The following is a 17,274-nucleotide window of genomic DNA, read 5'->3' on the forward strand; positions in this document are numbered from 1 at the left end:
TGCTATTTACTTGTCCTTCAAACCTCATGAGTACTAAGTGAGTTTTAAAACTATATCTTGATCACAACAATTGAATAAGTAGAGAGAAAAATCAATAAATGAAGATGAAATAGGGATATAAATATAATTAGAAAAAAGTGAACAAGTAGAGAGGGAATGATTCAAGTTAATGAAGATGATGAAAGAGTTTGTGTACTCCTTGAAACCACCAAAAAAATCTATGCAAAAATATTATCAATTACGCCCTAAAAATATTGCAACTCGTGACATTTGGGCAACACAATTTTTTTCATAGGACTTGAGGATGACACTAAGTTGTAGTACAGATACAACACGCCTATTCCATTATTATATTCCTTGACCTTGAGCCACACACCATGTAAACATGTACACAAACAATGTTATCATCCCATGGCTTATCTAGGTTTGAAAGAAAATCTGTGTAGAGATAGTTTGCATACCCCTTGTAACCCTAAAAAAATTCTCTACAAAAACATGATTAATTATATTGTAAGAACATGAAAACTCTTGTCGTAATTTGAGCAACAAAATTTGTGGCACCAACTCATACAAAGCCTATGACTGAGAGGCATTCATTTGTAGGCTTAGATATTATCAACAAACACTAGAATAAGGCATTTAGAGTAAATAGTGAAAAAAGGAGCAACAGTAGATCCGCAATAGAGGGACCCAATGGTGATCCTCTTGGAGGAGGGAATAATTTTGGCCATGGATCTCATGACTATCCTTGTACTTGTGAAGATAAAATAGACTTGGGGGGAAGAAGATGATGAAGAAATAATATAAAACCCTAGTGTTGTCCATATGCAGAGCAATTAGAAGAAAACAATGAAAACCCTTCTCATTGCATGTAGGACCATGATCATGAATATCTTTCAAGAAAAACTTCCCGAAGAAAATTAAAATCTCATAGATAGGAAACTAATATTTAAGGAGGTTTATATCAACAATGCTAAACAAGTGAAAATAAAAAAATCTAGCATTAAAAGTGGTCATCATTTCATAACAAAGATACAAGTTTTTAAAAATCCTTAGGCCCCATTTGGTTTGAGGAATTAGACAAGAATATGAAAATCTAAATACCTGCATTTGCCAATTTGACATTTGTTTGCAAAATACAAAATTGGAATTAGAATTCGCCTATCCTAATTCGATCCCAAAATGAGCATAGCGGAATTCCTTAAAAAATAATTTTATTATTAAAAATTTAAAACAAAACTTATCCCCGTTCTTGTTTCAATTATTGCAACCAAACATAGAATATGTATCTTTCAACTCCTCTTCCAAGTCAACCAAACAGTTCCAAATGATATTCAAGAACTTATTTTAAGAATGCACAAATACCAGAAGAGAGCTTATTCCAGCATAGATGAATGCCACATTCGACAATTCTTGCAGCCAAATGGGCCCTTTATCAATCAAAAGACATGAACCTATTTTTGCAAAAGCTAAACAAAATAATATCTATAGTCATTACCCGGTCCCATTTTAAAAAGGCCTTCAAGAAGTTAAAACAAATTACTAAATAACTATTTATGCCTACATATGAGGGTTAAGAAAAAATACAACATTCATACTGAGATGACAGAAAGTATACGATGATGAGAAAATGCTCACTGACTACTAGGGTCAGTGCAAGAAGTTGGGTCTCGCTTTTAGCCAAAAAGTGGAAGTGTTTTTCTTGTTTTTGAAATATTTTGTCAATTGATGCCAAAGTTTGAGCCATTTAGAGATTAAATATAAAAAAAATTCAAAAATAAAAATTGTAGTTCCTGGAATCTTCTTTTTGAATATGTAATTTATTTGTATACCCATATGATAGATTATTTTTTTGGTATGGATCTTTAAAAACCACTTTTTCAAAATGCCTGTTTCAGGACCATACCACGCTCGTGTACGGACACCATAATTTGACACAAATGAATGAATTTTTGTGAATCCTTTTAAATGGAGTTACCTGACACAGCAAAGATTGATGAGAATATTTTCCTTGAATTTTTTAATGAATTATTTTTTTTAAATTAATTTTTAATTGGCTATAAAAGAAAATTTTAAAACCTCTCATGTATGGACACCATAATTTGATCAAAATTTCACTTTTTTCAATTTTTTTTTTTAAAACTTCAAAAGAATTGAATGTAGATTGATGACATATAGATTAATTTAAGCAAAAATATAAAATAAAAAAGTTATTAAAGTTTTAGTGAACGTTGCTATTTTACATTTAGGTAGCACCTTTGATTAAAAAATAATAAAAAAATAGTAAATAAAAACATAACTCTATAAAATTTATATTTCTGAAATCAGGACAATGAGAGCTCTAATGGGTTTTTGTTTCGTAAAAAAATTTGATCGGGAAGACCCTCTAAAAATTATGGCAATGCATGAATTTGTCAGTTCAATGCCTTAGCCAAATCTTAAGAGGCCAAGGGATAGGCTTGGCCTCACCAAGCCTGTCCCAAACCAAAATCCGAGGTAGGAAAAAAAAATCCCACCTCATGTTGTAAGAAACGAGCACCCGTTATTTGAATTTCAAAAAATGGGTACCCGTTTTGAAAAGCTAAAAGCGGCATGTAAAATCCGTTGAAAACTTAAAAATTTGAATTTTTAAGAAATGGGTACTCGTTTTTTACTTTTTAAAAATGGGTACCCGATTTAAAAAAAATGGGTACCCATTTTTTATTTTTACAAAACAGTTTCTTAAAAATTTAAATTTTTTTTTTTGAGAAATGGGTACCCATTTTTTGAAAATAAAAAACGGGTACTCGATTTTTAAAAATAATGGGTGCCCGTTTTTTAAATTTAGGGTCGAGCACCTGAACCAAAAATAGGTGCTAGTTTTTAAAAATCAGGTACCCATTTCTAAAAAGTTTCATTTTGCGGATTTGACTTCCGCGGAATTGCGACCCAACTTTGTGCATTCACCCACTACATTTAGTGTGTTTAAGCTTCAACTAACTGCATTAAATTAATTCTTATCCTTTGTTGTCCTTATTAAATACATGATAATTGTCTACACACCTGTCCTTCCATTTGATTGAATGAATAAATGAAGGATTTTAATAATGTTCACGAGGCCAAAGCAGCCCATGAGACCCGCCTACTAACAACTAGCCTAATCCAGTTGTAATCCTTTGACTAATTCTTCTCTTCTTCGATTTATTTTGATGATCAAGTTTTTTGTCTTATTTAGCTGCTTTTCTTCGAAGAGGTGGTCTGTACTGTTGTTTTCTAATATTTCTAAATACCCATCTATTTGATGTCACTGTACATCGAGAAATCCATGACAAAGTGATGTTTTGTTTCAATTTCTCTCGTGTCATAGAATAGGCAAGTCCTATCTTCCCATTCCTCTTTTGACACTTTCTCTCTACCTGCATTTTGGAGTTATTTTATTTTCATCCAAAATTCCCCAAACCCCATGAAAATTCTAGTGTGCCAATTAGAAAATCTGAAAAACGGTAGGAAAAATAATATTTAAATAAAAGCATTGGAAACCTTATGATTTATGATTAATACAGAGGCCCAAAACTAATGTAAGGAGCACCAATTCCCTACCTTATAGATAAGGCAACCTGACTAATACTATTTAACTACATCCTACTAAATTGTATTATTTAGTAACTATATATATATATATATATATATTGTATAAATCAAATTAAGAATTTATAATTCTTTAAAGATTTTATTATAGCATCTTGATTTTTATTAAATTATTATATAATATATAATAAAAAATATATTTTTATTATAAATTATAAAACTAAATCTAATTACATGAATTCTAAGAGTTATATTTTATAAAATAAATAAATAAAACATTTTAACATGTTAAAAAAAATTTATGAAAGGGACTATAAGAATATTTAAATATAAGTAATACATTTTAGTTTATACATCTTAATATCTCACATTAAAATATTTGTAATTTATATATTTATTATTAGTATATAATACACTATATATCTTAACTAATTTTAAATTATATTTATATAATATATATTTTTAATATATTATTAGAATTATATTATAATTTTTGAATTTACTATTTTTTTCTATTAGATATAAGATAATAAAAAAAGAGCCAAAAGTCACCAGAGTTGCATCACGAGAACAAACAAAGAGGCAAAGCCTCACAACAAAGGAGCCGAATCAGCTGTACAGAAAAAGAAGGGCAGGAAGGAACAACTATCTAACTGAGAACATCATAGTGAATGTCGACCCAGGCCGTCTAGCCTAAGGGACCTTCCATCCAAACAATATTTTTGTGTTCTTGTATCTGCATTAGCATAGCTAGCTCATATTTTCTGGCATTCCCATTATCTCTGATTTCTTTGTTCAGTTGGTTACACACAAGCTCAAAGATACGTAAGTCATCCAATATTCTTCGCCACTGGTATCCATGCTTGAGCTTACTATTTTAATTTTACTTTTCTTATTTTATATGTTTTTCAATTCATTTGTATATTCTAAAATTATTGTAAATATTATATAAAACTAGTTTGTTAATCATCAATTTGATAAAATAATATTGATAATAAATTTAAAAATTTAAAATATTATATATATATATATATATATATATATATATATATATATATATATATATATATATATATATATATATATATATATATATATATATATATATATATATATATATATATATATATATATTCAAACTAATTTTAAATTTTAAATTCATATCATTTATGAATATATATACATAATATTCATCATATGCTATTTTTTAATTTATCCTTAAGAATATTTTATATAAAATTTTTTTCCTTATTATACTTTTTTAAATAAGATACTTTTTGAATTAAAAATAAAAAGTCATGTTTTTATAAAATAAAATAAAAACTAAAATTATTGGTATATCTAATATATAATTATTTTTATATATAATGTATGATTATTTTTAGATTTTAGTAAAATACATGTATTTGTTTGAGTGAAATTATTGACTCATTTATAATGATTAGTGGTTCACAAGAATGCACCTCTGATGATAACGATTTGAACAATTTCAAATCCTTGCATCTAAATGTTGTTAGGTGGGTGAAAAATATTGACAAAGGTCACCCATCCTAGTATGACTCTAGCTCGACTTCATTAACATATAGTTCACTCTAAGAATCACTTAATTTGTTACACAATTTGTAAAACTTTTAACAAATGTTCTGTCTTATGAACCATTTGTTATAATGTCTCTCTAGCTCATCAAAGTAATACATGTTTTCATAATAAGTGAAAGTGAAATTGTGATATTTTCATCTCGATTCAATTATATTTATGCATAAGCCTAAACCAAAACAGGTCAAATAAATTTTACACAATTTTCCAATACCACAATCTTATGGACACTTGTATTCCTTCTTTTCCCATTTTCTTTGCAAAAACTATCCTATAAATATTATAAATTGATGATATAATTACCTTATTTATTTTATTTAAATCAAGATATGTGTCTAAATTTCAAGTACTTTGTTCTTATTATGTATAATGGAGAAAAAAATATCAAAATGAAAAATCTCTAATTGTGAAATCCATATTCAAAATGAAAAGGAAGATAGTACAAGAGGGGTCTAACCCTAATTTGATCAAACTAGTGATGCACTTCATATGCAACCTTCATAATAAAATGTTTAAAAATTATTTCCTCTATGTCAACCATGTACACAAGCCTACAATGATTCAGTATCTTATACTATTTAAACAAATAATCTTAAAGAAAAATGCTAAAATTTATAACTTTTAATATATACTAACAAATAAAATTTACAATATATCATTTAAACTTTCAAATTCATTTGCAAAGTTCAAACTACTCTTCCAAATTTCAAGCAGGAAATCCACTGCTTTGCAACCTTGTTATAAAATGTTATTATTGTTGTCACAATCTCCTCCTCATTATCCTTCAAGAGATTTAATTCATATTTCTTTCCATATTTATTTATTCTACAACTATTATTATTTCCACCATCAATTTCCTACCTATCATATTCCCTAGTTCTACCTAACAAAATGAGTCGTGCATCCATTACATGATATATGCCAAAATGAAGCATTGTGGCTTAACCATTATCACATCCGTACTTTTGATATATACAAAGGAGATATTATCCTCCAATTTAATTTTTGGTAGGACAAAAACATCAATAAGACATGAAAATCATCTTACATTTGATATATACAAAAGAGACATTATCCTCCAATTTAATTTTTGGTAGGACAAAGACATCAATAACACATGAAAATCATCTCATCTTTATGCTTCGCAGAATTAAAATTCGTGAGACATATCTCACTAACTAAAAACTAGTGTCCTTTTTTATATCCAGTCAAACACCTCATATTTTCCAATACAAAGTTACAAATGTTGCCACTATCCATTATGAATTAAGGTTTTCTCCCTCCAAACTTTCCTCTAGTCCTAAATATTTTTTGTCACAATATTTCTTCTTCTACCTACTCTAGTTTAAATATTTTCTTAACATCATGGATTTTCCATCTTGGACACTAAACACTTTGATTAAGCCACACTTTCCATACTATCTTTCTTATATTGTATAAAATATACTCTTGTTAGGTATGTGCAAGATCATGGTGGGCCAAACTATACCCTTAAATGAGAGTCTAAAATCAACAAATTGGGTTTATATCAAATTGACATGCAATTTTGAGCTAGTTATGAAAATTGTCTTAAAATGTTGTAAGAATAGAATATGTAGGAAATAAAATTTATTTTCTAAAATACTAAGTATTATTTGGAAGTAATTTAATTTGATTAGTCAAAAATATGTATTTTAATGCGGTGGTACCAAAATAAGTAGGTGTATGTCTGACCACCTTAATCATAATCATATAATAATATTTTCTTATATTATTATAGATATAAGAAGTAGACTTATGCCTAGATGTGACACATATTTTTGGGTATTTTTTTCCAAAAAGAAATTAATTATGAATTTTCTGCTGCAATGTTTTTGAAAAGAAAATGCTTGTGTCTGATCACCTTAACTAATTCAAATTACTAACAAATTTATTTTTTCCTTTTGTTAATTATTAAATTATAGTAGGTGAAGCATAGATAGTGATGCATCTTTTAGATTTCAAAAATGTTTTACGGTTTGAAAGTTATAGTCATTTTTTAATCAATATGTAAATCAATACATTATAGATATCTCCATTTAAAAATAAGTTATAATTACTAATCAAACTCATATTTTGATACCAATTATATTGTTGGAAAGCTGAGAACATCCTCACAAAACCCTTTTCATTTAAACAAATTTGGTCATATTAAAAGTCATCAGGAACCTCATCAAAGTCTAGAAGTAGCTTAAATGGGGAGAAATCACATTTTTTGAGTTGACCAAGGAGGCTTGGTAATTACCATACCTAATCAAGTATCTAAAAAAAATTGGGTATCTGATATATCAAATACCTGATATCTCTCACCTAAATATGTTAAGGAATCAAATTGAAAATGGAGGGTGGGGATTGAAAGTTGAGGAATGGTCTTCATTATCCCATACATGATCTATGTGAAGTGTACCAACAATATTACAAATGGTATTTTTGTTTGTGTGTTATAATAAATTCATATTATACTTTGCTATATTATATTATATTATATTTTAATATATTATATTATATTTTAATATAATATAGTATATTATATGTCCCTATGGGTCCTAGGACCCCTAAGGACATATTTTAATTGATTGTATGGGTCGAAAGGGGTCATAGGTTTTGACACATTGATGACAACATATGTCCTGAGGGATCCTAGGACCCCTAGGGACATATCCTAATTGATTGTGTGGGTTGAAAGGGACCACATGTTAACCCATGATCCCTTTCCATACATTTGTTGACAACATATGTCTCTAGGACCCCTAGGGTCATATTCTAATTGATCATATGGGTCAAAAGGAGTCATAGGTTAACCTATGAACCCTTTTGACACATTTGATGACAACATATGTCCCTAGGGGTCCTAAGACCCCTAAAGACATGTCACATATTCTAATTGATTGTATGGGTCAAAAGAGGTCATAGGTTAACCTATGACCATTTTTGACACATTTGATGACAACATATGTCCCTAGGGGTCCTAGGGACGTATTCTAATTGATCTTATGGGTCGAAAGGGGTCATAGGTTAACCTATGATCGCTTTCGAAATGTTTGATGACAACATATATCCTTAGGGGTCTTAAGGACATTTCTAATTGATCGTATGGATAGAAATTTCAACATGTTTGATGACAACATATGTCCCTAGGGGATGTATTCTAATTGATCATATGGGTCGAAAGGGGTCATAGGTTAACCTATGACCCCTTTTGACACATTTTATGACAATATATGTCCCTAGGGTTCCTAATACCACTAGGGATGTATTCTAATTGATTGTATGGCTCAAAAGGGGTCATAAGTTAACCTATGGTCCTTTTTGACACATTTGATGATAACATATTTCCTCAGGGGTCCTAGGACCCTTGGGGACATATTCTAATTGATCTTATCAATCAAAATGTGTCATTAGTTAACCTATGACCCCTTTGACATTTTTGATGACAATATATGTCATTAGGGGTTCGATGTATTCTAATTGATCTTATGGGTCAAAAGGGGTCATATGTAGTGCCTCTCGTGTTTGGAGTCTGTACCTTGTCTATTTTGATTCAAGAGATACTAGATACTCTTATTGTTATTTGTACCTTGAGACAACCTGAGGGTTGAATGTTACACTTTGATTCAATACCATAGATGCTACACTGCTATGTTGTTCAATTTATCATATTTGCATGTTGATGCTATTTTGAGATAATAGTAGATCTATGATGATATCTAGTTATATGGTTTATTGGACATATTGTTGATTATGTTATGAGATGGATTCTATGCTATGGTTACTTACTTCATTCTTGTTCTTTGTGCTTTATCCGAATGTGAGTGATGTAAATGGATTAATTAGTTATTTAATGCATTAATTTCTTTGGCTATTATATTATATGAAATTAGACTTGATCATGTGTTTCAGTGTGCAGGATTTACATCCTGGCACTGGCCTATGGAGTTAGTGATTCAACTATTCATATTTTACGAATGTCGTCCTTGTATGGTCGACGTATTCTTATGGCATGCATTTAGAGGTTTTCTCTGTCGCAAAAGTGTTAAGTGATTTTCTATGATTTTGGGTTTAAAATATTTCTAGTAGCTTTGCCTTAGGTTAATTCCTGTTGCATAAAATAACCTATTTTCGTTTGGGTAAATTCAAGGTCTAGCTACTCTAGTTGGCTATCTACTCTAATTGACTATTCACTCAAAAAGTTAAAAAGTATTGAAAGAGGAATTTAATTCCTCACTTTTTCTATTTTGAATTTTAGAATGTGGAGAGCATTTCCAAAATCCTCTTTTGAAGGATTTGACTTTTGTTCATTCTGGGAGTTAGGAGTGTGGGTTTTTCGCGAGATCGGTTTCATTGGATTTGCATCAGGGAGTTCTTGCTTTGCCCCCACTTTCAGTAGATTTGGTAGGCTATTTATTATATTAGGCTATTTTTAGAATCTGCCCCTTTTTTTTGTCAGGTAGGGCCTTTCTGTTTTATTGCTTTCACTTCGTTTCAACTTCTGTTTCTTGTAGCAATATGTTAGGAGGCTCAAAGCTAGTGTTCCCCTCTGTTTCTACTTGCTAGTTCTGTAGTTGGTCGAGTATGAACATTTTCCTTGTTTTCAAGATGAGGGTTTGGGGTTTTGAGCTGTTATGTTGGCCATTTTTGCATACGGTGTTTGAACTCATTTATTATTGGATTTTTAGGGGTTTTATACCCAAAGGTCAAATGGGTTTTAATTTTGGAATTTTTCAATTTTTGGAGGATTTTACCTCATTTTGCATGCCACCCTATTTTCTTGAGTTTTCTTGGTGTGAGTTGGGTCAGATGCCAGTCAGACCTTTATTGCACTTTTATGTTGCATTGGGATGTGTGTTGCATCCGTCCACCTGAGTCTATTTTTGGTTGAGTGAATTTTTGCCAATGTTCTCATCTAGTCCTTGTGTTATGATCTTCGTGATATTCATGCACCACACATGAGTACATATGTATACTTTTGTTAGGTGATTTGCAAGGCTCGATCTTCTGTGGTATTTCCAAAAGTTGTGATCATTGGGGTTGGGTTGGAAATTTGCATGCCTATGGGCACTCATCATTGGATGAGTATGGGTAGGGTAGGGTAGCATATGGAGGGGGCTTCTACCTCATAGCTTGGTAATCATTGTGCCTAGAGGGTTGGTGAAGGAAGCTTTAATTAAGTGATAAATAAATAAAATACTGGGTGGTAATAAAACTTAAGATAATAAAAGATGTGGTGTGCTAGAGCCTTTGGTTGAGGAGTTGAATCTGCACAAGTCCGAGCTTGGGCTTTTGGATGCCAAGAACCTCTACATGATGTTAGCCCCTACTTAGTAGCCCATTGAGTTGTCTGACCATGACCTATAGTTTATGCATTGTCTATGTCTTGAATTTAGTCATCATACTACCTAGCGTGAGTGTTAACCATGAATGTTTGTTTTGCATGTGGTTGTGGTTGGATCATTATCTCCATCAGCATGACGAGTGTGGACCTATGGGTGCCACGTGATTGGGAGGTGTAGCTACCTTCACCACTGCTAGGGACCAGTGTATAGATATGGTCTATTGTTCTAGCTTAACCATTTTTAGATGTCTTCACTTGGTACTCTAGGTTTTGGAATATGCTTTCTTGTGATTTATGCTTTCATTGGATGCTTTTATATCATGTTTAGATGATGTTAGTTACTGTCACATTTCCTTGTTATGTTGATTAACATGTGATAGGTGATGTTATCTACTTGTAGGATTATCTTACACTTTACTTCTAGCATGTTAGATTTCTTTATGCTTATGTTGTAGCATGTGTTAGTAGTGACGTCCCTATTATGATAGTACTAATGATCTAATTAGTCATTTGGGATGTTACACATGGGTAATGGCTAGGGACCATGATGGTCTTATGATGCCATTGATGGTTGGGAGGAACCACGTACTTAGTCTGGTTATTTTTCTCATTGCAATGTTATTTATGTTTAAATGTGATGTTGCTTTCAATACACTGTGATGTTTCCCTTCTATTATTTTCCTTCACTAAATGATTAGATGGTTAGATGTTATTTCTATCTTTTTCTCTTTTAGATATTGTTCAAGTGTTCATGTCTCAAAATGTGGATACAGTACTCCCTAGTGTGGAGGAAATTCATTGCTCAGCTTTCTTACCTTCCTTTTCTATTTTCTTTTTTTTTGTTCTTGCATGCCGATTTGGGTTCTCGCATGAGATTGCACTTTCTCATGTGAGGATGCAAGTCTTCATGTGATGTGTTGGGTTTCTTCATGTGGCTTGGCACTTCCTTGTGTGAAAATGCACTTTGCACATCTCAGTGTGACATGTGGTACATCTTTGCCCGAGAATCTGGCACTCTGTTGGAAAATAGATTTCCTAAGGGATTTAAAATATATTGTTTAAGTATAAGTTGACGTATATTTAATTCCTTATACTTAAGATATATTTTAATATATGTGATGAGTCTTTTGAGATAGGTTCCAGACCTCTTCAAGCTAAGATAAATATTCTAAGAAATTTTAGGGCTTCAAAAATTTAGACGTAGCAAAATTTTAGAGCTTTAGGATTTTAGACTTAGCCAATTTTCAGAAGTCAGCTTTTGTCTTTCATCTTGGTTGATCTCTTATGTTTTCTTGTTTATGTTTTAGTTAGTGGTGATGCTTGGAGATCTTTGGTGGTTGATTGTTGGTTAGTCTTTCATTGTGATCTTTATGATATATGTATGATGGTTGTCTTGTGCTTTCATACTTGTTTTAAATAAAAATTTCTCATCTTATATTTAACCTTATTCCAAGGATCTCTAAGTGTGGCATTACATCTAGTATCAGAGCCCATGTTGCAACATTGGGATCTCTGTGTTATGCTACCACTATGGTTTTGGTTTCTATTGTGCATTGTTATATTATGTTTGATTATTTTGATGTCTTGTTGGTTCATGGTGTTGACTCTTATGTTCATGATCTAAATTTTTTGACATTATCTTGGTGTTCCCATAGTGATGCCTCCTACACATAGACTTGGTAGCCATGATGGTACTCGTAGTGGTAATCATGGAAATGACCACCATGAAGAGGAACATTAGGTTGGAGAGGGAGAATAGGGTAACACCAATCAGAATGGCATGGGGGCATTGATACCAGTGCTCTAGGAAATTCTTGCTCGATTGGGCCTTTGTATTGAGGAGGGTCAACATGATCAAAATCGAGAAGAGGGATCTCATCATGGAGATTCCCATCATTTAGAGCATAGGAAGGAGGAACATGAACGTGAGCATTCTCGTACTCCATCGAGTGGCAGAGGACACCGTCAAGATGGTAGGGACCACAATAATGAAGATTCCATTAAATTGGATATCATGAAGTCTCTTTAGCAATCCAAACTGTCATTTTTTTGATGGCAAGGGAAGTCACCTCAAGGTCAAGACTTGGTTGTTGGACATGGAGCGTTGCTTCACCATGTATCCATATTCAACCACCATGAGGGCCTGTTGTGCAATTATGCAGTTAATGGACCATGCATCCATTTGGTGGAATATTGAGAGTCAGAAGATTCAGATTAGTGATGTTGATCTCACCTAGGAAACCTTTGAGGAGAGGTTTTGAGAGAGATTCTTATCTCCTTAGTTTAGAGAGGCCCATGTTGATGAGTTCCACTCAATTCGATAAGGAAACATGATCATGGATTAGTATGAAATCTAATTCTTTGAGCTTAGGCAGTATTCATGCTACAACAATGATGATTTACTCCTTGCTCATCATTTCATCTAAGACCTTAAGGATGCCCTCATTAGAGAATTTTGTATGCATCAGCCTAGGACTCTTGTTCTTGCTATGAAGAAGGCATGTATTGCAAAGGAAAATCTGGCTAGAGGTTTTAGTAGTAGATCTGGTTCTTAGAATCAAAGTGGTTGGAATTTAGGATAGGATGCTCAGTTTACCAAGTCCTATGGAAAGGGCCAAGCCCAATCAGAACCCTCTTAGGGAGGTTACTACCATAAGAATAAGAAGAAGTTTTGGGGCAAGGGTGGACAAAATTCAAGTACCTCAGGAAAGAAAGGAGAAAACCAAAACTAAAGACAAAAATCTTAGTAGGATCATCCTTCGTAGAGTGTTAAACAAAATTCTAGCAGGGGTAGTGCACCATATCCTAGCACTACTCAAAGTGGTTGTGGGACAGGTTCCAACTATACTAGGAATTGTTATTCAACCCGACCATAGATCTTTTAAGTGTTCTATCAAACCATCAGTAGGACCTAGTAAGGGTGCAACCAGATCAGAGCCTATAGTGAGAGATGTTGAAAGGAACCATAGAGTCTTTGTAGTGGTTGACAATTGTCAAGATGAGCACCAAGGTATAATAGTCGATGCTATAGGTACATTACATGGTATTTCATCTTTGGTTTTGTTTGACTTTGGTGCTTCTGATTCTTTCATTTCACCATCTCTTGTTCAGTGATGTGGGTTGGTGGTTGTGCATCAAGTTGATAAGTGGTAGGTTGAGTTAGTCACTAGTTCCAAAGTAGCTGTAGACTCTTTAGTTGATTGTCGCAATTTGAATTTGGGTACTTTCATCACTACAGTGGATCTATGTATTCTACCTCTACAATCATATGACATTGTGTTGGGCATGGATTGGTTAGCCGCCCATCAGGTGAATATTGATTACCATCGCAAGGTGGTACAATGTGTGGATGAAATAGGTGGGTAGGTAGAAGTTTTGGGAGTTCAGAGACCAGTCTTACTTCATATTATCTTAGCTAACCAGCTGAAGTAGAGTGTGTGAAAGGGTTGTCAATTGTTTCTTGTGTCTATCAGTGATCTAGTGGAAGCTAAGAGCTATACGGTGACACTTGATGATCACCTACTCCTTCGTGAGTATGCAAATGTGTTTCTTGATGAGATTCTAGGTATGCCACTATAGCATGACATTGATTTTTAGATTGACCTTATACTAGGAGTGGAGCCAATTTCATGAGCTCCTTACTGCATAACTACTCAAAAGTTGAGTGAACTTAGATTGCAATTGGAGGAATTATTGGCCAAGGGCCATATTCATCCTAGTGTATCCTCATGGGGTGCACTAGTCATCTTCGTAAAGAAGAAGAATGGTTCATTGTGTGTGTGCATCGATTACCGATAGTTGAATAAGGTGATGATGAAGAACCATTATCCTTTTTTGAGAATAGATGACTTATTCAATTAGATGAAGGGAGCACAAGTGTTCTCAAAGATTGATCTTAAGTCAAGATACTATCAGCTTTGTATCCAGGAGGCTGATATTCATCAAACAACTTTTCATACATAGTATGGGCATTATGAGTTCATGGTTGTACCCTTTGGGTTAACCAATGTGCCATCAGTATTTATGAGTTTGATGAATGGTGTATTTTCACTTACCTCGATCAATGTGTCATTGTATTCTTGGATGACATATTAATCTATTCAAAGATTGTGGAGGAGCATGAAGTCCATTTATGTCAAGTATTGTAGTGCTTGAGGGACCATTAGTTGTGTGGAAACTTGAGTAAATGTGGGTTCTTCTATTCAGAGGTGAAGTATTTGAGGCACATCATCATTGGTGAGGGAATTGTAGTGGATCCATAGAAGATTCATGCCATCATGGATTGGTCGATACCCTCTAATGTCTTAGAAGTTCATAGTTTCATGGGATTGGTGGGTTACTACCATCACTTTGTGAAGGATTTCTGACAAGTAGCTCATCCCATCACTTCTCTTGAGAGGAAAGGGAAGAAGTTTTTTTGGTTAGACCAGTGAAAGGTAGCATTTAATACTCTTAAGGAGTGTTTGACCAGTGCACTAGTCCCTATAGTGCCTAATCCTATAGGTGATTTCATGGTTTGTATAGATGCTTTGTTGGAAGGCGTGGGTGCGGTGTTGATGCAGGATGGTCAAGTGATTACATATGAGTCTAGGAAACTCAAAGACAATGAGCTTAACTACCCCACTCATGATTTGGAACTCATGACCATGGTGCATACCCTTGTCTATTGGAGGTATTTTCTTTTAGGACACAGGTCTGAGTTGCATAGAGAACATAGGAGCTTGCAGTATATCTTTACTCATCCAAACCTGAATGCACGAGAACATCATTGGATGGGGTTCCTATGCGGTGTTGATGTAGGATGGTCAAGTGATTACATATGAGTCTAGGAAACTCAAAGACAATGAGCTTAACTACCCCACTCATGATTTGGAACTCATGACCATGGTGCATGCCCTTGTCTATTGGAGGTATTTTCTTTTAGGACACAGGTCTGAGTTGCATAGAGAACATAGGAGCTTGCAGTATATCTTTACTCATCCAAACCTGAATGCACGAGAACATCATTGGATGGGGTTCCTATGCGGTGTTGATGTAGGATGGTCAAGTGATTACATATGAGTCTAGGAAACTCAAAGACAATGAGCTTAACTACCCCACTCATGATTTGGAACTCATGACCATGGTGCATGCCCTTTTCTATTGGAGGTATTTTCTTTTAGGACATAAGTCTGAGTTGCATAGAGAACATAAGAGCTTGCAGTATATCTTTACTCATCCAAACCTGAATGCACAAGAACATCATTGGATGGGGTTCCTATGCGAGTATGACTTTGATGTTCATTAAATTAAAGGGAAGGAGAATATCATTGTGGATGCTTTGAGTAGAAGGCGACATGAGATATTAGTGTTATCATTGGGAGTGGATTTGTGAGGCCATATCTTGGAGGCTTTCCCTAGTGACACTTGGTATTAGGAGGTGAGGGTGGAGATTGAGTTTGGATGTACCCTTGAGGGGAGTTTTTTGGTTATGTTCTTGAGTCTAATGGACTACTGCAACACATGGGGCATATCTATGTACCTGTGTTGGGTGATCTTTTTACCATGGTTTTGTCAAAAGTGCATCGTGCACTATATTCTACACATCTTGGTGTCAAGAAGATGCATGGTGATCTCAAATAGTCATACTTTTGGGTAGGGATGATGCACGATGTTGTTGATTTTGTTGCTAGATGTCTTGAGTGCTAGAGAGTGAAGCCAAAGCATCAACATCCGGTGGGCCTTTTGCAGCCACACACCATTCCAAAGTGGAAGTGGGATATGATATCTATCGATTTTATCATAGGGTTGCCTATGTCATCATGGAGAGATGATTGTTTCATGGTGACAGTGGACAAGTTGTCCAAGGTAGCACATTTTTCACCCATGAGAGCATCCTACACAACTTCTTCTGTAGCACATGTTTTCTTGGAGGATATTGTTTGTTTGCATGGGATTCCTTGTCAAATTATTTTGGATAGAGATCCAGTGTTAACTTTTGCACTATGGATGTCTCTACAACATGATTTGGGTATGTAACTCAATTTTACTTCATCTTATCACCTAGAGACCAATGGTTAGACTAAGAGAGTAAATAAGGTTCTGGAGGATATGCTTCACATGTATGTTCTGGATAGGCAAGTGAAGTGGGAGGACTATTTGTACCTTGTTGAGTTTGCATACAACAACAGGTATCATAGTTATCTTGGCATGTCACCTTTCCAGGCCTTGTATGGTAGACCATGATGTACTCCTTTGATTTGGGATTTCTTAGAGGACCGAATTCTTTTGAGTCCAAAGATGCTTCAAGATATGGACCAACAGGTTGTTTGTATCAGAGAGCATTTGGTTACTACACAAGATAGGTAGAAGAAGTATGCAGATGCCCATAGGTTGGATCATCACTTTTCTATTGGTGACAGGATGTTTTTGAGAGTGCGGCCAAGGAATAGCCCCATCCATTATGGGAAAGGCTCTAAGTTGGCACCACATTTTGTCAGACTTTTTGAGATCCTTGAGAGGATTGGTCCTATTGCTTATTGAATAGCATTTCCACCTAGCCTATTGTGCATCCTTGATGTTTTTCATGTTTCTATTTTGAGGCAATATATTCCTGATGTGACCCATGTTCTTGATTGGGATGCTTTACAAGTAGTGGATGGGTAGCTTAATTTGGAGCCCATTCGTATCCTACGGTAGTAGAAGCTAACCTTACGAGTTCAGGACATAGAGAAGGTAAGGGTCCAATTGCACCCAAGTGATGAGACCTCTATGACTTGGTA

The sequence above is a fragment of the Cupressus sempervirens genome, chromosome 5 (genome assembly GCF_028749045.1).
Source record: "Cupressus sempervirens isolate cs-2001-9-10 chromosome 5, ASM2874904v1, whole genome shotgun sequence".
Lineage (NCBI taxonomy): Eukaryota > Viridiplantae > Streptophyta > Pinopsida > Cupressales > Cupressaceae > Cupressus > Cupressus sempervirens.